This window comes from Pongo abelii, chromosome 4, assembly GCF_028885655.2.
Source record: "Pongo abelii isolate AG06213 chromosome 4, NHGRI_mPonAbe1-v2.0_pri, whole genome shotgun sequence".
NCBI classification, from domain to species: Eukaryota; Metazoa; Chordata; class Mammalia; order Primates; family Hominidae; genus Pongo; species Pongo abelii.
Genome location: NC_071989.2, coordinates 90,511,938 through 90,537,646, shown reverse-complemented (window position 1 = coordinate 90,537,646; position 25,709 = coordinate 90,511,938). Strand labels below are relative to the sequence as shown.

Below are 25,709 nucleotides of genomic sequence, written 5' to 3'. Positions count from 1 at the left end.
TAAGTTTAAAATAGATTCCTTTGAAATTACCGGTTAAAAAATTTCGTTGTTTAGAGTTTTGCTACCTTCTATTTTCTTTCTTCTTCTTCTTTTTTTTTTTTTTAAATGGAATTTCACTCTTGTTGCCCTGGCTGGAATGCAATGGCACAATTTTGGCTCACTGCAACCTCCGCCTCCTGGGTTCAAGTGATTCTCCCGCCTCAGCCTCCTGGGTAGCTGGGATTACAGGTACATGCCACACCTGGCTAATTTTGTATTTTTTAGTGGAGATGGGATTTCACCATGTTGACCAGGCTAGTCTTGAGCTCCTGATCTCAGATGATCCACCCACCTTGGCCTCCTAAAGTGCTGGGATTACAGGTGTGAGCAATGCACCCAGCCTATTTTCTTTAACTAATTTATTTTCTTTAACTAATTATTAATTGTATTGGCTAGAACATCTAAAACAATATTAAATAATAATAATTTACAATTCTTATCTTATTATAAATTTTAATGATAAGTTTCTAGTATTTTGCAAGTAATGGTGACTGTTTGAAACATTTATGGCAAAGGCATGGAGTCATCCTAAATGTTCATCAATGATAGACTGGATGAAGAAAATGTAGTACATATACACCATGGAATACTATGCAGCCATAAAAAAGAACAAGATCATGTTCTTTGTGGGGACATAATTGGAGCTGGAGGCCATTATTCTTAGAAAACTCAGGAACAGAAAACCAAATGCTACATTTCTCACTTATAAGTGGGAGCTAAATGATGAGAACACATGGACACATAGAGGGGAACAACACATATTGGGGCACTTTGGAGGGTGGGAGGAGGGAGATGATCAAGATAAATACCTAAGAGGCACTACTAGGCTTAATACCTGGGTGATGAAAAAAATCTGTACAACAAACCCCCATGATACAAGTTTACCTATGCAACAAACCTGCACTTGTGCTTATAATGGAAAATTGGTATAATGCTAAATTTTAACTTAAAAGTTAGAACAAAAATGAAAAACTAGGAAAGAAAACTTTTGGTTGTTTAAGAAAACATTTATTATGTTAAAGAAGTAGATATTTCTTCTTGTTTTACCAAAAATTTTATTTTAGTCAGCAATATTTCACCAAATGTCCTTTCAGTTTCTATCAGGGTAAGATCTCCTCTGGTCTATTAATAGCTTTTAAAATAGTGAACTATCTTTATAGGCATTTTTTTAGACCAACTATTTTAGACATAGTGTAGATATTGGGGCATATGATTTACTAATATTAATTTAATATTTTATACCTATAAATAACTAAGCTAATATTCTAGTTTTCTTTCTGTGATTTATCTGTGGGTTTGGTATTAGGTCCTAATAGCTTGGAGTTACAGAATAGCTCTGATGCTCCCTTGAATAGTTATAAATAGCCTTTTCAACTTCCTAATCTTCTAGTATATTTTAATTAAATTAAACACATTTACAATCAGGTACTTAGAAAGAAAAAGAAGGTACTTTGTTTGTTTTAGTCTTAAAGTAAAATAAGAAAGTGAAACCACATAGTCCATTTCCCTCTTCTCTCAGCTGTGGTCTACAGATAGGAGACTCACAATTTTTCCCAGAATGGATGTAACAGGTGTGATATAAATGACCTCTTTTAGACTCTGACTTAAAATGTCTACACTATCTTTGTTGAATGGTATGTTGAAAGAACATATTTACTATGTGAAGGCTAGACTTGTCAATATAATGCTCACTTTTTGTTTCCAAGGGGTAATTAACAATGAAAATATTTGGTTAAAAAATTAAATCCCCAAAGATATAACTTACCTTACCTTTTTTTAAAACTTGAACTGCCTAGACAACAGCTATAAGTACTTTAAATATCCTGCACAATTTTATAGTCTTGATACAGTATATTTGGAAGTTGAATTTCTTTTTTAAGTTGTTGAAAGAGTTTATCATTGGAATTCCATCTCAGGAAGAATAATAAAATTTACCTCTAAAGCTATCTGGACCATAAAGATTGTTTTCTTTGTATTTGCTGAACTGCTAGCAATTTGCTATATCTTGCAATGAAGTCCTATGTGCACTTAACTTTTAGAAATTCCTCAAAATATTTGACTTATTGATGATTTTCTTCTCCCTTTTCTATCATTAAGATATATATTTTTTCTATTTTTTATTTTAAATATTTCAGTGGGGTGTTGTGAGAAAGCAAATGCAAACTGATGTGTAGAAAAAGATGTCTTTATGAGTTGATTAGAGGGGTGAGAAAAAAATCATGGTGATACTTCTCCTGCCTAACACACAGGATCTAAATTGGATTGGTTTTGTAAGGCTCTTCCAGAGACATGCACATAAGAATATCAGTGAACTCTCAATTTTCATGCCAGCAGTAGCATTTGATAGTGAGTACTTTAGCATACGTTTTCTTGATTAATTCAATACCTGGTGTTAATTGTAAAGAGCTTGATCGTGGAGAAACAGACTCCAGGGAATCTGTCATGAGAGACTTGGACATTTCGTTTATAGAGCAATGAGATATGACTTTCCTTCTTCACAATTTTGCTTAGAGGCAGTCTATTACACTTCAGGAAAGATTAAGGGAGGTTGTTTCAAGGGACCAGGAAAATCAATGCTAAGTGATTTCAAAATCAGAGAGATGTGGGCTCAAATACTATTTTCACTCTGTTTTTGTTGTGTAAACTTGGGCAAAATAAACCTAGCCTGGAGTCAGGGAGGAGATCTGCCACCTATGAAGACAGACATTCTTTTCTTCCTGCAGGTAAACTGATGGCTCCAGAGCAAAAGGACTGATTGTTTGTTTCAGCATCTTGATGTTTGATTGATGTTGATATTTCATCATCTTGAGAGTTTGCAGCTTTACAATTTGTTGTAAGGGCATCACAACAGAGCAGCATGTTGCGTGGTGGAATGGTCTTGAGAAGCATGGAAGGCACTGCTCCATGAGATGAGAAGCCATGACCAGAGAGCCACAGTTCCACCTTAAGCTGTCATGTGCTGTCAGTGTAGTCCCGCTCATCCTCTTCTCTGGAAACTATACTCTTTCACCCACCTGGCCACCAGGACATTCTAGGGTCACATGACTTGCCACCCTTGCCACAGTGGGCTGGCACAGAGGTGGGCACTCTGCTCAAGCTAGGACTGTTAGGAGTGGCAAATCCATATGGGTCTACAGCAACCTCCATTTTTGCCTTGTCAGAAGAAAGCATTCAACCAAGTGGCGTAAGGCAGAGTGAGAAACCGAGGCAAGTTTTACAGCAGGAATGAAAGTTTATTAAAAAGTTTTAGATTAGGAATGAAAGGAAGTAAAGTACAGTTGGAAGAGGGTGAAGTGAGCTACTTAAAAGATTCAAGTGCCTGGTTTGACCTTTGACTTGGGATTTGATACGTCGGCATTCCACACCTGCAGTGGCTGGCTAGCACTTGGGAGGGGCTGCATATGCAGTGTGTTAAAGTTGTACGTATGCTCACTTGAGGTGTTTTTCCCTTACCAGTCAAGTGTTCCTAGAGAAAGGTCAAATACCAGTTAAACTCTGCCATTTTGCATCTTAGTGTGGATGCTTGAGCCTGCTTGCCTGACTCCTGAAATCTTATCAGGAAGCTGCTGATCATCAGTTTCAGGTTTTCTATCTATTGAGAGTCTGCCTTTCCCTGGCACCAGCTGTGACCAATTATTATTTTAGAGTGACAGTTAAAAACCACCTGACCATTATCTGATGGCTGCCTGACATTCCTGGTGTGTGGGGAACACTCTCCTGCCCTGCTCTTGTCTAACTACCTACTGTAACAGGACTATCAGTCCCATTCAAATTGAGACCAAGAAATAGTTGCAGTTTCTCTCCAGGTAGCTAGATCTGAGTCATGTAAACTTCAAAGTCCTGTCACTGAGTTGGACCAGCAGAAGAAGCTGAGAGAGAGAAGGAGACAGAGAGAGAGAAGGGGGAGGGAGAGGAAGAGGGGAAAGGTAGAAGAGGGAGAGGGAGGGAAGGGGAGAGAATTATGCATCAAGGAGCAGATATGAAAGACAGAGGGAGCTTCCTGATGACACTTGAATCTCTGGTTCCAGTCTTTTCTGAGGCAAGGGTGCCTTTCTGCCCTTAGTTTCTACAGGTCATCTCCTAGTCGTTATAACAAATGCCTTTCTCTTGGCTTAAGCTGAAATAATTGGTTTCTGTTACTTACAACCAACAAATGTAAGCACGTAAAATACACCCTGAGGGATATGCAGGATGTTTGGAGCAAGAGTCTTCTCTGTAGGGGGTTGAGGCACACCAGCTCTATAGTATTGGGGAATTAATATTAATGTGACTCATTTGTGCCCCTAGGCTGGTGGGGTCTAGGGACATCTAGGTTACACATTTTAAGTAATATAAAAGCCAGAAACAGTCTTTGTTGCAAAATCCGCATTGTCCATAATGTAAAAACACATTAATTGCTTAGACGCTTTCAACTGTACTTGAGATCAGAAAGAAACTTCTCCCGGGAGCCTTCCTAGAGAAAACTCTGTGTAATGTACTGGAAAGAAACACAATACCAAACAATCATACTTTTTAGTATATTTGTCCTCACACGCAGTTCCCAGCTTTACATGAGCTCTTAGTAAGATCAAAATAAATAAACAAAGATTTCCCTCTACTGGGTCCAGGCATTACCTCAGAATAAAAAATAATAAAAAACTAGGCCATAGTAATAAAACTTCTCAGGGAATTTACTGGACCTTGTGTTCTTAAGAGTCGTTAGTCAGGTTGGTAACAACAACAAAAAGCTTTGAATCAGAATTTTCCCTCACAGGAAGAGAGCACACATGATTACAATAAGCAAGATCAAGCAAGCCACTCAGAATGAACACTCACCTAAGAGAAATGGAAAAGGGTGGACACGGTTTCTACCAGAGCAAATGATTTCTCTTGAGAATCTGGACAAAATTTTGCCTGGTGTTTGTAGATTTGTCTACAAATGGTAAAAAGATTTGCTATTTAAATGCTTAATTTTTCAAAAAATATTTTTAATAGAAAAATCACAACCAACCACCTGAGTTGTAATTCTACTTTATTCTTTTAAATTTCACCTCTCTCTTTTTCTCTCTTGTTCACTTGCTTTTTCTAGCTATCAATCATAAAAATAATAAATGGTTATGAATAAAATTTAAATTCTTCAGAAGAGTATAAGTTGAGAGCTAAAAGTCCTCCAACTCATCTTTATTTCCACTTAATAGAGCAAAGCATAGTTCATAATTTCTTATGTTTTATCAAATTTAATGTGTTTACTAGCATAAGTGTGTGATTAATATGTATGCAAAAGTTACCCATAATATGATTAGTGAATAAATATTGCAGAGAAATATATATCATATACCCATTTTTATAACAATAGTAACTTGATAATATATATGTAAAATAAATTTGAAAAAACAAGACACCATATGGTTAACAGTGCTTGTCTCTCTGGGCTACTGTTACCAAGGACTCTCATCTAGTTCTATTGTGTTTGAATATCACAACATGCATGTATTTTTTATTTTTGAAAAGATAAGAACAAAAAGTAAAATTCGTTGTCAATTTGGGAAAAACATAGGACAAACCATGCTCACTTTTTTCAAAATGTGTTGTGTAATTTTCACTGATTTGCTTCTCATGACTCTCTACTTTCTAATTTGCTTCTTTGTGACTCTTAATTCACCACCATAATAATCCTCTCAATCATCTCATAAAGATAAATAATGTTTGCAATTTGATATCCATTCATTAAATATCTGCTAATGTCTTGACAGATGAAGACATAGAGAAATTAACTGTCAGAATTATGCTTTATGATAATCAAACTTTAGCCCTGATCTTTTATGATACATGATATCTATAAGTCACATCTTAATAGTAGCACTCCTGCACACTCCTCTTTACTTCAGAAAAATAATGAGGCATGTAAACACTTGTAAAGGACAAGATCATTTCCAAAGTAGTTAGCTCTTACAACTTATCCATCATAGGGAATCTCTCATTTTATAGCAGAAATTTTGAGACCCGTGAATGTGAAGCCTGCACCACCCTCAAAGGAGGAAGAAGTTAAATGTCTCCTCCTTAGGAAGTGAAGCTCATAATTTTCTCCTTGAATATAGGCCTTAGGCAAGTTCTTTCAGACCCTGCATTTCCTTTAAGGAAGCAGTGAAAGGCCAACAAATTGGCAATCCCAAAATTAAAATTTGTGCTCTCACAAGTAGACCCTGTCCTTCCATTGTTCCGAATAGTTCAGTGTAACAGCTAAATAGCAGTTTTAGCATCTACATCATGTTATTTAGGGTTCAACCGTAATTCCATTCCTAATTTCAATTACCATAATAATTCTCTGGTAGAATAACTTTCTAAAAGTCAAAAATCAAAGCAGTTTCTACTGAGAGCTCCCAGGTCTGGCTAATTGCACAAATCAACATTTACCTCATTGGTCTATCTGGTTTCATATGTATTCACAGTCTTGTGTGGCTCTTTTCTGATTCCAAAGAAAGGAATTAATCATATCTGGGATCTGGCAAGTAATCAACAATGACAAAGTTATTTTGTGGAAGGTTCTTTCCCCCTTCTTCAAAATGAAACCCAAGCGGTTACTGAAGAGGAAATAAAGTCTTGCAGTTCTTTTTAGTTTTTCTGACCTGGTTTGTACCACCCTGTATCTTCCAGTATATTTTGATAAGGAATGACAAGAGTCTACAAAGTTTACATTTTTTGGTATGCACAGAATATTCTTTATTTTAGAGCACAGGTATCTTTTCCTAACTTCTGTCTGGCTGCCAAGTGATCACATTCATGTCTTTGTGTTTTGTGTAGTCTCTCCCCCTCTAGAGCAAGTGGTATTTTATTTTATGAAAAGATAATCCTAGCAGCCTTTCACTTAAACAAGGGCATACATCCTAGTTTTAACTTAAGGGACACTTGTTAGGAAACGCCCTCATGATCTGAATGCTCTGTTGGCTTGGAGCACCGTTAGGTTCTTGCTTGAGCATCTCCTGTCAGAGACTGTACCAAGAGTGGTCTCTAATCTCTAACCTGGATAATTTTGACCTTCTTTGTTTTATGACGCTATATTTCAATTTTGGGTCAGATAGAAAGATGCCAGTTGAAGTAACTCCATCCACAAATAAGTTGGAGCACACGATAGCATTATTTCTGAATCTGGCATCAAAAGGGGTGATGAAGCCAGCTGTAGGCTGATTCACGCAGCAGAGAACATCTGGGAGTATGTGCATTCATTATAATACTGGGTGGAATAACATGGCATCCTCGCAGTCAGATTATACATCATGAGATCTGTAAACTCTGGAGGAGAAACGTGATGTGTCTTTTACCTATGAGCATGGTCATAAGACACCTCTCCATTATCTCCATGAAGTTGTGGAATGTCACAGATTGAATTGTGTCCCCCAAAATTTGTATGTTGAAGCCCTGACCCTCGTGTGTATTTGCAGATAGAGCTTTTGAAGAGTGATGAAACTTAAATGAGGTCATAAGGGTGGGAACTTAATCCAATATGAGAACAGGGAGAGATAGCAGGGATGCACATGCACAAAGCAAAGGCTATGTGAGGGCACAGCGGGAAGACAGTCACCTGCAAGCCATAAAGAGAGACTGCAGGAGAAACCAATCCTGAGAAAAACCTAGATCTTAGATGTTCAGCCTCCAGAACTGTAAAGAAATTAATTTTGGTTGTTTTTGTCACCCAGCCTGTAACATTTAGTTATGGTAGCCCTAGCTGAGTGATACGTGAACCAAAGCTATTTCCTTAGTTGGCAAGGACCACTTCCAATAGCAAAGTGCAGGAGGAGTGTGCCATCCAGACATTTAAAATGGTAGTGGTCACAGGAGGTATATGAAAACACCTTGTGTCATACCATATCTCCATATCTACAATGGGGAAAGAAGAAAACTTGCAGTTCATTATAAGATTTCTTGGGGCAAATGTTGAAAATACTTAAAGTAGAACAACATGTTACAGAATGATGTTTGTTCCCATATGTGATTCATAATTTTTCAAAATGTATGTTGCTAAGTCTCCATATTACTGTAAGGGCACAGCTAATGGGACTCTCTAGAATATTAGCAGTTACTTTGTATATCACAAGTTTTTGTTAGTGTGTTACAGACTAGGAATAACACTGAAATAAATGCCATAATCTGGCAATAAAGCCCAAGGGAAGTAAACCCATCTTTGACACACTGTTTTAAAAAACTAAGTTAGTGTAGCAAATTTAAGCAAAGGCAGGGATAAAGCCCCCCTTCTGTGAATTGCAGTGTGTTATTACTAGAAAACCTAGATTCTGGGTCTAGACCTGACCCAGAGATTTCCCTTCAGTAAACCAGGCTTGCCTGATAACATCTGTACAATTATTATACTTTTACTGCACTGACAGCTCTTTCCATATTTTTATGATAAAACAATGTGGTAGGCCAGGCGTGGTGGCTCACACCTGTAATCCTAGCACTTTGGGAGGCCGAGGCAGGTGGATCACCTGAGTTCAGGAGTTCGAGACCAGCCTGACCAACATGGTGAAACCCCATCTCTACTAAAAATACAAAAATTAGCCAGTAGTGGTGGTGCACGCCTGTAATCCCAGCTACTCAGGAGGCTGAGGCAGGAGAGTCTCTTGAACCCAGGAGGTGGAGGTTGCAGTGAGCCAAGATTGCTCCACTACTGCACCCCAGCCTGGGCAACAGAGCGAGACTCTGTCTCAAAAAAACAAAAACAAAAACAAAAACAAAGAAAAAATGGAAAAACAAAACAAACAAACAAAAAACCAATATTGTTTGGAGCCAGTATTTTTATCAGTTCTTATTGCTTAAAAGTGCCCTGCATGACAAAGCACTGAAAGCAACAACTAATATAGTTCCTGGCATTCTTAACCTGAACAATTTTTTATTTTATCGTTATCATTATTATTATTATTTTTACAATCAGTTATAAGCATATGCAGAATGTGGTCAAGAACTAGTTGATTCTGTCTATGGCTTTTACTTAGTCATGGCTTAAATGCTAACTTCATTCCATCTTTTAAGAGAGACCCACAATATTTTCCATCATTATTCTCATGCAGAAAACAAGTTTTAAGCACCTTCTGCTGTCCATTGTCCTTCAGAAAGACATTGCTTTGAAGGGACTTCCACAGCAGTTTTTTTCTAGAACAAGTGAGCATTGAAAGGATGAGAGGTAAAGAACAGGGCACAATACTTCCCAGAAAGAGCCACCTCTGCAAACCAACTGTGACCAACAAGCGGTTTCTGAGCTCCTGTATCCAATGGATGTTTCTGTGTTGAGGCCATCTAGTAAAAATCCAGAGAGTCTACAGACTCAGTGCTGGGGGTGTTGACTGGTGGAATCCCAGGCTCTTTGTTGGGGGGCTCTGGGTCTCACCCCTACTATTTGCAAGTGTCCTATACATATAGTAATATGTAATGGTAATAACACTTTATATCTTTATGTATCTTACTGTTTTCATTATTTCCCACCTCCAGGGGTTTTCATCTGTCTATTGGGACTTAGACACTGACCTTAAGCTACATATCCCGGAATTTTGTCTGGTCTTCTAATTGACTTCAATTTCTTTCCTTTCTTTCTTTTTTTAATAAAAAAAATTGGAGACAGGATTTCACTATGTTACCCAGGCTGGTCTTGAGCTCCTGGCCTCAAGCAATCCCCCTGTCTCAGTGTCCCAAAGTGTTGAGATTACAGGTATGAGCCACCATTCCCATCCAAGTCCGCTTAAATCTGCGGAGACTTACCCTGAGTTCTCACTCTTCAGAACCTTTATTACTCTCAGGAAAGGCGAAAAATTAAATTCCTAAGACTGCCATACTGATGTAAGCCTTAAAACCAGGCCACAGAGTGATACTTTTTTGTCCAACATAAGATTGAGGCAGTGGGAATTATGAGACATCTTAAAATCAGACTTCACTCACCACGAACATACCAATTCTGGTTGTCTACAGATGGTTATTAAGAATTTGTAAGTTTAAAAAAAATCTAAGTTAATGTTACTCATTCAAGGGGGTCTGATCACTAAAAATAATTTTAAAATCCTGTGTTTTGAATTCAATGACAAACTAAAATTAAGAGAAGCTTATCTGGGTATTCTGAATGTTTATGGCTGAACAATACCTTAGGATTTTAGTGCTTACAACTATTTCATTGGAACCAAAAAATGCCATGTTACTGTCATGTGCCAGTTAGGAAAAGAAGAAAAGATAATTTAGAAATAATGGCTTTGCACTAAGTAAACACCAAATCACATAGTTAGGTATCACTTCAAATTGAATCTTCAAAAGCCCACAGAGGTGGGGCATGTAAGCTCTCTGTCTTGTGAGAGGTAACATCATTTCCTCAAACATCATCTATCACATAATCCATTAATTTCAATTTTTAAAATCATTTCTGTAATTTTGTTTAAATTTATTTGCAAATCTGTTTTGATTTTATAGTTGTGTCAGAACTGTGAGAAAACAGAGATTGCAACTAACTTCTTTTTATATCTGTACACTTTGGCATTATAATAAATATTGTAGTTAATATTAATAGTTGGTGAAACTAACAGTCTAATAGGGAGACCAGAAATTAAGTTTTTACAATTGGTAATAGAAGTCACAGGAAATACTCCCTTCAGTGAAAGTATTGAACACATTTTTCTTATCTTCTGGAAGTGATGGATGACAGTACCAGAACTTCAAGAAGCAGAGGTAATTCTGTGAAAAACAATCAATTAGCGGGGTCAAATTATGTCATCAATCACTTATATATAGATAGTCCCATTAATATTTATAATCTGATAAAAGTTTTGGCTCTCCAGCTAGTCCCCATAAATTATATTTGCAACACCCCAAATTCGTATAGTGTTCAGCCTCAATTTAAAGCAATTTGAAATTAAATTGGCAAGGGTGTGGTGGGTGAAAATTGAACGGCAAAGCAGTATGGACCCCAGGGTAAAGTTAAATTTGAGGCCGGGCGCAGTGGCTCACGCCTGGAATCCCAGCACTGTGGGAGCTCGAGGCGGGCAGATCACAAGTTCAGGAGATTGAGACCATCCTGGCTAACATGGTGAAAACCCCATCTCTACTAAAAATACAATAACAACAACAAAAAATTAGCCAGGTGTGGTGGCGGACACTTGCAGTCCCAGTTATTCAGGAGGCTGAGACAGGAGAATGGCGTGAACCTGGGAGGCGGAGCTTGCAGTGAGCTGAGATCGTGCCACTGCATTCCAGCCTGGGCAACAGAGCAAGACTCTGTCTCAAAAAAAAAAAAAAAAAAAAAAAAATATATATATATATATATATATATATATTTGAACCAGAGCCTGTTTATCTACCATCTAGCCCTATTGACATCTAAAAGCTTGCCAATCACACTTTGGGTTTTGGTTTTGTTTTTAAGAAATGAAACACTTTAGATACTGTCAAAGGCAGCACTGTACCCTAATGACTATTGTGATTCTGGTGCATCTCTTTTCCATTCCTTTTCTTATGATATTAAATTATATGTGTATTCATGTATAATACATAGCTTTGTTTTACAGATTTTCAAAATTTACATAAATGGTATTATATTGTACAACTGTGTTGTTGATTATTGCTACAACAATGCTATCTAGCAAACCACCCCAAAGCTAGGTGATTTACAACAAGCATTTTTTCCCAAACTCATGAGGTTGCAAGTCAGCTAAAGTTTGGTTAATCAGATGGGCTCAGACAGGTGGCTGTGCAGAGTAGGCTGTGGGTCTTCTGGGTGTGGTTGTGTTCATGTCTGTTCCATATATGTTTGTTCTGGGTTTGGGATGAAGAGGTAAAGGCTACTTGGGCCTTGCTCATCTCACAGAAGATCACCTGAATATAAGAGGATAGGAAGAAAGACACCATGTCTCTGAGGTCTCCCCTGAAACTGACACATGGTCACTTCTGCCCACTTTTCACAAACCAAAGCCAATGATACAGCTAAACCTAGTTTCAGTGGGACAAGGATATGTAATCCATAATTCTAGAGGAAGTTACTACAAAGCCACATAGTAAAAAGAACAGGGCATATAAAAAAAGTTAAAAAATGATTCAATGTATCATAATATCATCTTGCAACTTGATTTTTCCCAAACGCTAGATTTAGAAGGCCATCCATTTCAATACATGTTTTTCTTCATGTGTCCTTAATTGCTATATGGAATTCCATGGTATTAACACAGCAGTCATCCTTCAGGTGTTAGTTCAGACATATCCTCAGGAAAGACCTTTCTGATAACCTTCCTGACAACTTCCCCTAACACACTCTTACTCTGTATAAGTCAGTTCCCCTAATGTGGCATTCTCAAAGCAAGAAGTACTTTTCTTTATAATGCTTTCTATTATTTTTAATTGTGTATTATTTTAATTATTTGGTTAATTTCTTTCTTCCCCACTGGACTACAAGCCAAAGGAAGTGATAATGTTTATTTTGCTCACTAGTGTGTCCTCAGTGCCTAGCACAAAAGAGATCGAAACATACTTGATGAATGAAGAATGTTCCTATGCAAACATTTCCAACCGCATAATTTTAGTAGAATTACTGTATCTAACTGTATGCATTGGTGAAACTTGTAGGAGGCAGGATTTCAGAATCAAAACCCCTGCCAGAGAAAGCAGGAAACTGGAGGTTGGTGCACACAGGGTATCTGACTTGGGAGCTGGAGATTGCTGCACACAGGGTATGTGACTTGGGAGCTGGAGGTTGCTGCACACAGAGTGTCTGACTTGGGAGCTGTAGTAATGCTGGAGTCCCTGCAGCCAGTGGCAGTCATCGCTCCTCTGTTCTCTGTCAATAAAGAATTAAATATGTGTGTTTATGGGGCTCAAGGTTATTTTTCTTTGAGAGAGTTAATTGATGGAATGTTAAATAAAGCCACAAGTTTTTACTTAAAGAAAACAGAGAAAAATGAAGAATTACTTTAATTATAAGCAGTGTGTCAAAAGAAATGTTTCCCAAATTAATCTTTTCTGGGAGTGAAACAACTCTTACTATAATTCATCTTAACTCCTCTGAAAAAACAGAGTTGGGGGACATCCTACCCAATCCTTCTCTTGTACACACACACACAGTGTGTTCAAGTCAGCTTGCACTTAGATTGCGATAAACGACATGAATGAATTATAGACATTAAAGCTTTTCTTTCCAAGGTTTTTGCTTCAAAATATTTGTTTTTGCTTTTCGAAAAAGATTTGCGTTTCAAAATATTTGTTTTCCCATGTTAGGTGTGAGAACCACCCTTTTCTTGTTAAAGAAGAGGCTCGTTCTAGAGAGTGACTGCAAAAGCCTCCGTCCCACCATCACCACCTGATACCCCACATCCTAAGGGTCAAAGGTCAGATATGTTACACAATGAATTGTGTCTTTTAAAGGGAGCACGACTGAAATATTTCTGGATAGAAAAGGAAGAACATTCTTAGAATATCTTGACTACTAACATTTGTTCCTAATCTATCAAAATTCTCCTACTCATGTTTGCAGAGTTGCTGAGTATTTTCTGAAGCCTTTTCAGAGTTGGAAATCAGTTAAATCCTAGTAGTAGCTAGGATTTAAAGGGATGGAGGAGCTGTCCTGTTGATGTCTCTTTTTCCTTCAACATCAACAAGTAAGAAAACCCAAGGTCTTTTTTTCTTAGAGGTTAGTGGGTTATTTTCCTCTTGGCCTTCCTAATGGAAATATGTTGAGCAGGGAGGGTGATAGAAAAATTGGAGAGAGAAGGGGATATTTGGGGAGAGGAAGTCATGACTCTAAGATTGAGGAAAGACTGAGGATGGTAAACGTAGGGTAAGTGTCAGGATTTAAGTAGCATCCTCTGGCTAACTGCCATGAGCTCTGTATGGTGACATCGTTGCCGTCCTGCAATCAGAAACCCCAAGAAAAGCAAAAGGAAAGAAAGTGAGAAGAAAGAGTGGGTGAAAAATTTGAGGTGTCCCACACAATAAGCTTTCGTGGCCAAGAGGCAAAATCTTTGAGGGTTTTGCAGTCACTTTCAGACTGGCCATGGTTTTGTTGTTGTTGTTTGTTTGTTTTTAACTTTACATACTTAGATTCTCTGGAGGTTCAAGAAGAGAGTTCACCATGTGTTGGCCTTGCCTGGTGTGATTTATAGTAATCAGTAACCCTCTGCAGCATTTAACGACACTTGGACAAAGCCTACTGAAAGAATACAGGATGGGCTGGGCACAGCTCATGCTATAATCCCAGCACTTTAGGAGGCTGAGGCAGGAGAGTCACTTGAGGCCAGGAGTTTGAGACCAGTCTGGGCAACACGGTGAGACTGAATCTCCACAGAAAATTTAAAAATTAGCTGTGCATGGTGGTGTGCACCTGTAGACTCAGCTACTTGGGTAGCTGAGGTGGGAGGATCACTTGAGTCTAGGAGTTCCAAGCTGCAGTGAGCCAAGGTCACACCATTGCACTCTAGCCTGGGTGACAGAGCAAGACCCTGTCTCTAAAAAAAGAAAAAAGAGAGAGAGAGAGAATACATGACAACTTCATGAAAACTTCCTAAAATACTGAGGAGTTGTCCAAGGAATGTTAGGTCTATAAGCAGTGGCAGAGTAGAATTGCAGCCAACAGAGTAACTGAGGGTGAGTGATAAATCTAAAGCTGGCTGTAAGGAGGCAGCAGGGAACAAAATGCCAAAAGAAGCAGATCCTCTATTCGTATCTCAGCTGAGGAGGGCGACCAAATGCATGAAAACAACTGACCAAGAGCCTGGAAAGAGAACATTAGGTTGTTTCTTCCTCCCCACATGCAAGGGAAATGGTCACAGTCTTAGAAATAGGTTGGAATAGATATTCTCTGCTCACCACCTACCATCCCATAATACCCACACTGAGCATCTGTTTTGGTGATTTGCTCAGGCTCAATTAACCTTTAGAAGCTCTTAGCACAAAAATATGATGAGTCCTCCATGTTAGTGATCAGAATAAGACCTAAAGAGTGAAGCACAACTTGCAGGAATGCTGAAATCAAAATTGCTTTTTTCTAGATGTTTTGATTGTTAAAACCTGTGTGATTTCATGAAGCTTAACTTTGCTCATTGGCATGGGGTTGGTGGCTCAGCTTTGCTAGTGTCTGTGCCCAAGCTGAGTCGGCCTGCTGGTTTATCTATCGTGGACGTGTCCAGATCCAGAAGCTGGAAATGGCAGAGGGAGAGGGGCCAGCACTCATAAGGCTTGCACAGGTTCACTGTGGAAAGCCTTTCTGAATCCACTTCCCTCCGAAGGGGCCACAGGTCCTAGGCCTCAGCACCCCTAGGCAGGCGGTAGCCCTCCTTCTCACCAGGAGCTGCTGCATTGGAGCCGTGGAAGTGCCCTGGTGGTCACTTTGCCGTTTAACTTCCAGGCTGCACAGTAACACCACTGGAGGGAAAATGTCTGTATTTGAAGTAATCATAGGCTTTCTCCTCTAATACCAGGCTGCCCTGCCAACGTGCTAGCAGCACAAAAGGCCCCACTATTTATCCTCCATCACAGAGTAAGTGGCCTATCCCCCCGCCGCTTGGCTCCAAGCTCCCTGTCTGGACAGGACACAGCTGGGCTTTCATCTAAGGAGGGGAGAACTCCAGCAGATTACTTTTGTTTGGCCTTCACTGAAGACAACAGAGCAGGAGGTATTTTTGCATTTTGTCTTGTGGTGAAAGTCCCAATGTGGGGTAACTCAAGAAGATTTTCTCCTCAAGCAAAGGCTAACTTGTGGGGAAGAATCACAATTTTTTTAAAATGACCATTAATAAGATCAGCCAGAATTTTACGCAGAAAACATGTATTACTTGCATTATCAGAAAAATAAAACCACATTAACTTAAAGAGGAAAAAAGAGGAAATTATCTGAATATTTTAAGCAATTATCTTAAGGATAAATTGGGTTTTCTCCTCACTCTCTCATTGGCAGTCTCCTATACCCTAACGGCCCCAACTTTCACCTGTAAACTGCAGTTCCCAAAATTTATACCCTCAGACTCATCTTTCATATAAGCCTCCGACTTACATATACCCAACTGACTACTTGGCATCTCACTTTATGTATATCACAACCTCTTAACATTTAACACCTCAGATACTGAAATTCTTTCTTCTTTCATGATCTTCCCCTAATTTTTACCTCCTTCTAGATTCTTTCCTTCTAGATTCTTGCTTTTACCTCCTTCTAGATTCCTTCCATACAATCAATTATCATTCCCATTGTTCAAGTTACCCTATGTCTCCTCTTTTCTTTCTTCCTTTATCCTATCAATTTATCTTATTACAACAGCTAACTTTTACTGAGCATAAATTCTGTGCCAGATATTATTCTAATTGCTTTATACGTACTATTACATTTAATCCTCACAACAACTCCAATAAATAAGTGCTATTATAACCCGCACTTTACAGATAAAGAAACAGAAGTACAGAGACGTTTTATAATTCTCTATACAATGTCATAAAAATAGGCTACTAGGAGATCAATGATTCAGATTCAGGCTGATTTGCTCCAGAGCCTAGGCTCTTAACCTCAATGCTATACTGCTTTCTAAAATTATGTATTTATATAAATTTAAATGTGTGCATTTTCATCCCATAGATACTACCTAAAGTTCTGACCACGATGTAGGTAGATAATTCATCCTTCAGAATTAAGTTTCTAATGCACAAATGTTTTCATGTCACCATCCACTTAATTTCAATGGATCATTTTCTGAATTTGTCATTTTCAGAGGCGTATTGCCACATTTGGGGCAATGCGTACGTATGTGGTTTCGTTAGCTCCAGCGGAGGCTAATCCTCTGATAGAGCCACCTCTCACACGAAACACTGAATGGAGGCAATCCCAAGACGGATGGAGCAGCGGCAGCGCAGGTTGCTGCAGGTAAGTGGAGTAACTCAGAGAAGTGCCAGGCTGGGCTAAGGAAAGCATGTGTCCATGGAACATGAGGGAATTTTTCCTTCTTCACATGATCAGGGCAGCATGCAGTTGTGCTCAAACCATGACTGAAAAAATTCTGCAGTAACTACAGATGCTAGTTTATTCTACTGCACCACCAGAAATTCCAGTCTGCAAAAGCATGTAAGAAACTCACAGATATTGGGAAAGATGGGTCTGGAGGACAAAGTTCAAAGTATTGCCATGTCAAAAACACCATTTTTCCATTCTCTGGTGTCATCTACCTTCCCTTCACCTCACGCTCTGCTCTAGCTCTAAAGGCTTTGTGCTCAGAGCACACTTTTTCATGCCTCCTTATCTAAATATTCCACTCCTTCTGGCTAGGATACCCTTTCTTATCTTGTCTTTTCGGGAAGTCTGTCTTTTTTTTAAATTAGGGTTAAGTTCAAAGATCGTGATCATCTCTTATGCCACCCCTACCCTTATCTGGGTAGATAAGGTGCTCTTCTTCATTATCCCGTATTCCTATACTTGCCTAAAGCACATCCTAGCATGGTGTGGAATATATAATATTGTACTTAATAGTTCATTCTTCTGTCTCCCTCTCCAGACTTATGAGCTCCTTAAAAGTAGGGTCTCAGCCCTGGTCATCCACTACATAACCCATCAGAGGTCCTCTATAGATATTGAAATGATGGAAGAAAGACTGTTTCTAAACTATTCAGATGGTCAGGTCACAAATATGGTTTTGAATTAGCTAAATTACCTGGATAGTATGTTCTCTTTACTTTATCATTTTTTTTGTTATGAAGGACAAAACATCAGAAAGCTTTATTTCAGCTAGTTGTTTCCTTTTTCTCAAATACATGGAAATACCTATTATAAAAACTTTTAGCTGAGATGCTTTAATGGAATCTCAGGGTAAAGGAAAGGGGTTTCTCTGTGCCAGCAACTTAATGTTTCCTGTTTCAGCTGTGCTGCCAGAGATTGTAATTCAGGAACCAATCTCAAGCTGAGCAGAGGAAAAAATGAGATTCTTCATGAAAATGGCCAAATGTCATCACCAGCTATTTTGTGAGATGAGCTATGTTAGGAGCCATCCACATGTAAAATGGACTTTCACCAAATTCCATCCATCTGCAGGTCATGGAAGCTCACAACATGTATGTCTCCTGAGGGAGCCTTTTCTTTTTGTGCTTTTTCTGGCACTAAGAAATACAGACACTTGTGATTTACTACTGGGCACTTATAGGAATGGAGTCAACTATTTCCTAAGAAACTCAAAGACTGAAATGAGAAATTCAGAAAATAAAAATATTTTCTGTGTTAGAAAACTATATACCAGAAAGCCTGAAAAGTGAGGGAAAGGGCACAGAAATTCTGGTTAATAAGATGTTGTAGATTAGTGAGAACTTGAACATGTTTTTGCTTCCAGTATATTTTTTGGAATTTCCAAACTATATTAGTTCCATTTCTTGCCTTAGGAATTACAGTATTGTGATCATGTGAGAAAAGATAGTTCTAAATATTAATAAATATTTTTAACTTCATCAAATACATCTTTGAAGATTTAGTGTTTTGATGTTTGAGGTCATAGTACCATAACATAGAGCAGGGATGCAGCATTGAAGAATTAAAGTGCTCCAAGTTAGAAATCTAAGAATTAGATTTCTTAGTGCTCCAAGTTAGAAATCTCCAAGTTAGAAATCTTAGAAATCTAAGAATGCAACTTTATCATTTATCAATTCTGTACCCTCGAGCCAGTCATAACCTCCAAAGTTTCAGGTACTTTAGCTGTAAAATAAATGGAAAAAGATATCTCTACCATTCTACACTCTGTATTCCTACCCAGCTCAAAAACAGGAACTTACTAATACTTCTCACCACACAGGCAAGTCTTTGGGACTGCTGTGATTTGGTTATTTGTTTGTCCTCACCCAAAGCTTGTGTTGAAATTTGATCCCCAATTTGTGGTGGTGTGGTTGGGCCTAGTGGAAGGTATTTGGGTCCTGGGGGTGGATTCTTCATGAAAGCCTTGGTGGTATCCTCCAGGTAATGAGTGTGCGTTCTCCTTCTGGCTAGACAGGATTAGTCCTCGTGGGAATGGATTATTTCCCTCGAGCATGGGTTGTTATAAAGAGAGGTCCCACCTCCTGTTTGGTCCCACTTCATACATGCCTGCTTCCCCTTTGACTTCCTAGGCCATGTTTTGACGCAGCACAAAAGCCCTCACCAGAAGCCAAGCAGATGCTGGTGCCATGCTTCTTGTACAACCTGCAGCACTATGAGCCAATTAAGCCTCTTTTCTTTATGAACTGTCCAGCCTCAGGCATCCCTCTACAGCACCACAAATGGGTTAGCACAGGGATCAAGCACCAGCTATTCTCTTTACTTCTTACTTCTCCTTCTCCTAGGAAGAAGGAATGACTTAACTGATTGAAGCAATTAGAGTCAAACATCTATTAGTCATGGTTTCTGTTTTTGGACGAGATAATGCATCAATTGTCACTGTTTATGTGTGGTCTTTTTTTTTTTGAGACATAAGACTTTTAGCTTTGTTGTCAATTGCTCCAGAATCAAGAAGTGGGGTAGGGCAGGGTGGGGGATGAGTCATTAACTGGTAATCTACAGTGATCTCAACAATAATATTTGTGATGTCAGTTCCGGATCAAGAGAGTAGAATGAGCAACAAACTTCCCATCTATCTCAGGACTCCCTGGAAATCCTAGTGATTTTGAGATATATAAAAGTAACAAAAAATGGATTTCATTAACAAAGAAGATAATTGGAGAGAGTTAACATCTGAACAGAGATTCCAACACATTTTTGAAATACAGAAAGAGAATGAAAACCGATTGAAATATGAAATGGAGCAGAGCAAAGTGCAAATCCACTAAGAGCTGACTGCAGTGGAGGTGGAGGTGAAGGTCAGTACTCTCACTGGAGGCACCAACTGAAGTTGGCAAATGAGGCAGCAGTTAGACATGAGAAGTTGAGCAAACGGAGAGATTATCCGCAGGTCTTTGAACCAAATTGCTGCCCAATGCCTCTCATCCCTCTTTCCCTACACCAGCAAGTGGAATCTTCTTGGTAAATAAAGTGGCTGAACTGCTTAGGCTTTTAGTGGGGGTGTAGAGATTTAAAACCTCTTTGTTTTAGCATTTAGGGAAACTGCAACCTGTCAGCTGATATCCATATCACTCATGTTGAAACAAAGCAGGTCATTTAACAAGCCCTTGCCTACATACATAAAACTGCCAGTCAAATTTCAAAGCAGTGAAGGGGAGTTTCTGAGAAAAGACCTATTCACACAACAGTGGAGGAAACCTACACAAATTAACTAGAATAATAAGCCCCATTCTTTATTCTTAAAAGTGATTGGATAACAAATATATATAATATATATATGAAAACCAAAAGCACAAAGTAAAAGACCAAAATAATAAAACAGAAAAACCAACTCTGCAGAAAACAGAAGATAACAATAATAATAGCATTTATATTGCACTTATTTGAAGTCAGACATTATTCTGACTTTATATATATTAACTTTATATATATTAACTTATTTATTCCTGAGAACTATCTTACAAAATATGAATTTTTACCATCTCCATTTAACAAATAAGAAAACTGAAGCACATGGAGGTGGAGTGAGTTACTGCTGTGCAAAAGGGCTGTATACAGGAAGCAGTCCCCAAATGCTGAAGGAGCTGAGAAACCAAAGAACCATGCAGACAAATTCAGTTTGCCAATAAAGGGTGTTTCATCGAGGGAACTTGCAGACAGAAATGGGGTCTTGAGCAGCAGCAAGGCAGGTAGATCTCCACACTGTGACTCCCCAGATCCAAGGCTTATAGACCATAGGGAAAGGGTGTATGTGCTGTAGCAACACAAAGGCACCCTCCAGAAGAGGCAAGAATACTATATGCATCATAGCCTATAATTTCTGCAACAACATCAAGGTTGACAAGTTCTTAAACTAAGGACAGTAAATAAAGCAGGAATCAAGAAGCATTCATGAGACTGGAGCTAATCAGAAATCAACATGGCAGATTAGCATGAAAATAGAGCCACTTTTGTTTCCACAGTCACCCAATTGCATATAGCTAAGTGGTGGAGCCCACAATTCTATCCAGGTCAGCTTGGCCCCAGAGTTTGCTCTCTAATTATCTGTCAATTTTAATTGGTATCCTAGTCATGTCATGAGAAATCATTACATTCATGTAATAAGAATAGAATGCAATGAAAAAGTAACAGTTCAGCTATAATAAAGAGACTTTAGAGATTCAAAACATGACAGCTAAAATAGAAAAGTTCAATAGGGCCAGGCGCAGTGGCTCACACCTGTAATCCCAGCACTTTGGGAGGCTGAGGCAGGCAGATTACTTGAGCTCAGGAGTTCAAGACCAGCCTGGACAACATGGTGAAACCCTGTCTCTACCCAAAATACAAAAATTAGGCAGGTGCAGTGGTGTGCACCTGTAGTCCCAGCTACTTGGGAGGCTGAGGCAGGAGAATTCCTTGAACCCAGGAGGCAGAGGCTACAGTGAGCTGAGATAGTGCCTGGGCAACAGAGTGAGACCCTGTCTCAAAAAAAGAAAAGAAAAGAAAAAGAAAGATTCAATAGGACTTAGATGACTGGAAGATGAAAGTAAAGTAATCTCAAAGAAAATAGAGTAAAAGAAATAGAAAAGATGAGGTAAAACTAAGAGACATAAAAGACCAATCTAGGAGGTTTAATATCTAACTAAAAAGATCTTCAGAAAAAAATGCATGTGTGTGTTTTAACGATTACCATTATGTGGTAGGATTTCAGAACGCCAAGCATTCTACACGTTTTTGAAGATAAAGCATGTTTCCTATCAATAAACAAAGATTAAACTAGTCTTAAACATCTCAACAGCCAGGACTGGATACTAGAAGACAGTGTAGCAATTCCTTCAAGATTTTGAAGGAAAATAGTTTCCAACGTAGAACTCTGTGCACAGCCATAATATAAAATACATGAAAGAAAAGTTAATACACTTAGAAACATGAAACATTAATGTTATAAATAAATTCTCAATGCCACAAAAGAAATAGCACTCGAAAATAAATTTAATTTTCTCAGCAAGGCAATTTTACTTCTATGGAAGGGTGTGACTCGCGGATGGAGCAATGGCGAGAGCACACCTGAACAAGGGAGGGGAAGAGGTTTTTATTCCTGATGCAGGTAGCTCCTACTGCTGTGTCATTCCCCTACTGGCTAGGGTTGGACTGCACAGTCTAAGCTAATTCCGATTGGGTATTTTAAAGAGAGGGGGTAGGAGTTGGAGTCACGAAGTGAGTAGTTTGGTGGGAAGGGCAGTTACAGAACAGGTGATTCAGGATGATTCAGGTCAGAGCAGGTGACCAGGGGTGACTCAGGACAGAGGAGGTGACCAGGGGAACAGATGTGAACTGATTAGAACTGGTAGAAAAGGTTGTTTACTGAAACTGGGGGTGAAGAGAACAAGGAAGTTAAACTTTAAAATGGAGAACAAAGAACTGAACATAGTGACATCCTGATTCTTTGAAGAGAAATTTAGAACTCACTGTATTCAATATTAAGATCTAAGACTATTAACCTGCAATGTTTAAGACTGTACTCAAACATACATGGGATTGATGATTAAGGAAAGGACATAGAATCCAGGAAACAGTTTCAACCTAGGAGAACGAAAAAGAGAAGGCCAAGGATAGAAGTTCTGCTACTGATCTTCAGAGCCCTGGTCCAGATTGTAACAAGAGGATAATGATCCCAGGAGGTGGAAAAGGTAGAAGAAGCTTTTTTGTTTTGTTTTGTTTTGTTTTTGAGACGACGTCTTGCTCTCTTGCCCAGGCTGGAGTGCAGTGGCACAGTCTCCGCTCACTGCAAGCTCCGCCTCCTGGGTTCACGCCATTCTCCTGCCTCAGCCTCCCTAGTAGTTGGGACTACAGGTGCCTGCCACCATTCCCGGCTAATTTTTTTTTGTATTTTTAGTGGAGACAGGGTTTCACCATATTAGCCAGGATGGTCTCAATCTCCTGACCTCATGATCTGCCTGCCTCGGCCTCCCAAAGTGCTGGGATTACAGGCGTGAGTCACCACGCATGGCCAGGTAGGGGAAGCTTTATCCATCATGATTGAAAGACTGAATAAGCTTGATGAGAAAAGTTGAAGGAACCCAGGGCAAACCAATACTCTTATTCCAAAAATGAAGCCTTAAATATGATATGATTATTTAGTGATTGAGAATCTAGTTGATCTTGATCCCAAGAACAGTCCATTTTAAGTAGGTCAATCAATAGTCATGATTTGAACATGCTGAAAAGAAAATGTAATTCTTAGGCTGTGTACTAAAAAGTACCAATACTGTCATAATGTGTAGGCCATTTCTTGACTTCTAAATTTTATAGTCAACTTATGGACAAAGCACAGAGGCCTTAATTCTAATTACACAACATATTACATAATATAAATAGCAGCAACGTTCACAGTATTCAAGATACTATGTATTCAAGTCAGCAGAAAGTGGGAGAGAGAAAGTGGTAAGAAAAAGTGAAAGTGCAGTGTACTAAAATCCTTCCTTATTTAGAATGAGGTTCCAGGCGCCTGTAGTCGCAGCTACTCGGGAGGCTGAGGCAGGAGAATGGCGTGAACCCAGGAGGCGGAGCTTGCACCGAGCCGAGATAGCGCCACTGCACTCCAGCCTGGGCGACAGAGCGAGACTCCGTCTCGAAAAAAAAAAAAAAAGAATGGGGTTCCAGATACAGTTGAACCAAAAATAATTAAAAGTATATAGAATTTAAAGTTACAAAGATAATCCATCCACAAAAAAATTAAAGTTCTAATATAAGTAATAAACATTGGAAGGAAAAGAAGATGCTGGCAGTGAGCTGAATTTTCATTCTTTGTAGCAGGCAGCCAATGGATCATGTCTGAACATTTTAAGTTACGAATAGATTCAAAAATCTCTACTTTAGAGTTTAAATGTAACCAGCTGAATAACTAAAAACAAATTTAAAGTAAGTTGTTTTTGGAAAGCAGGATTGAATTGAGGGAGGGAGTAATAGATTTGCTTTTCAATATTAGCTCTATATTATTTGATTTTTTAGCATTTGCTGGTATTATTTGATTTTTAAGTGTTACTTATATCCTTAAATAACAACTCATCTCTATTTTATAGGACAGGACTAATGGGAAGATTGGATGGGATAATGGATCTCATAAAGTATCACACACCTATAGCAACATGCAAACAAAGGATACCAATAAAGTAATACTATCATGAAAGGTATTTGAAAATGTGAGGTACTATACAAATAACAGTTATTACAGATAAGTACCACAGAATTCGGAGTGCACCTATGTTGATCCCTAGCTATCTCACTTACTATAAAATCAATGTATCCTCACTGTGTCTTCAGCGAAATGTAAAATGGAGTCTGCATAGGGGTTAGGAACACAGACTCTAGAGTCTGACTGCCTGAGTTTAAATACCAACTCTACTATTTACTAGCTGTGTGACCTTAGGTAAATTACTGAATCCTTCTATGTCTCAATTTTCTCATTAGTAAAATGGGATCAATGTGAAGATTAAATGAGTTAATGCATATGAAGCCTGTAGAAGAGTGCCTCTCTTAAAGTAACCCTATATACATACATGTTTGCTGTTTCAACTGCATAATAGTATTAAAAGATTTTTTCAATCTTTCATACTATTTAATTTCTTTTTTATATATGTAGGTGTCAGGAAATCCTAATGCATGATAATTGTGCAACCTTCTTAGGTCACTGGCAAACCATGATGTGTATAAGTTTAAAGCATAATTAATTAAAGAAAAACACTGAGATTTAGAAGAAATTCTGACCCAGACACACACACAAGCTCATGTTTACATAGGTTAGCCAGGGACTGAACATTTATTAAACACCTTCCCATGTTGGGACACTGTTCAAGACTGTTAAGGCTACAAATACGTGGAAGACCTGGCCATCAAGGAGCTTACAGATACTCATGGATCTACATGTGAGGAGGAAGAAAGCAAGCTACTTCTGGAACCGTTTGGCGGCTTGGCAGCTTGCTACAGAGAAGCTGAAGGGTAGAGCTGAGCCCTACCTCCCGTTCTGTGAGGCGAATGATGATCCCTCAGGAGCATAGAAGGGAGAAACCTCCTCCTCCACTCTCCACCCACCCCAAACACACAGTCTTTCCCACACAACACAGGCTTGCCTCCTTAGGCTCAGCAGAAGGGGGAATGAGCTTCCAGTAGTAACACCCAGCTCCTAGCCTCACTAGAGGACCAACCTGGAAAAGGACCTGCTTTACCCAAGTCTTCTCTGCCACAGTGAGGAAGCCGCCCCCACCCCACCAACTACAGGTGCTCTCCCAACCCAAATCAAAAAGCCACTGGTACTATCACCAACCTCTGCCATCCTGCCCCAACCAAAAAGATATCACTTGTCTGCCGGCTTCGTCACGTAACTTATTTCTACATTCAGGACTCACATAGGTCTGCCTGCAATTCCCTTTCATGTTTAGGGCCTGCTGAGGACTGAGCAGTGTGAAAAAATTGACTCAATCATTTTTCAACATTATTAACACCAATTTCTAATTTGTAAATAATATTGTTAGAAGTGCTAGAATTTACATGGAGTCCTAGTGAATAAATTACATCCTGAGAACACCAATAATGAGAAGGAAATTACAGTGACACCTCCAAGAATTAGGAACACTCTTAAGTGGCAACTGGGAGATGGAAGCAGCAGCGAAGAGCAAACCCTGGATGTACCATGTGAATAATGAGA

At 38.9% G+C, this 25,709-nt stretch overlaps 1 long non-coding RNA gene across 1 annotated transcript in view; it reads left to right on the top strand.

The window, feature by feature from the left end:
- LOC134761406 (uncharacterized) overlaps window positions 1-18,452 on the top strand; it is a 49,223-nt gene extending 30,771 nt beyond the window's left edge. The window contains exons 2-3 of the long non-coding RNA XR_010139983.1: window positions 16,731-16,882; window positions 17,870-18,452. This is a non-coding gene — a long non-coding RNA (uncharacterized LOC134761406). The remainder of the gene's footprint in view (window positions 1-16,730; window positions 16,883-17,869) is intronic.
- Window positions 18,453-25,709: the final 7,257 nt, after the last annotated feature.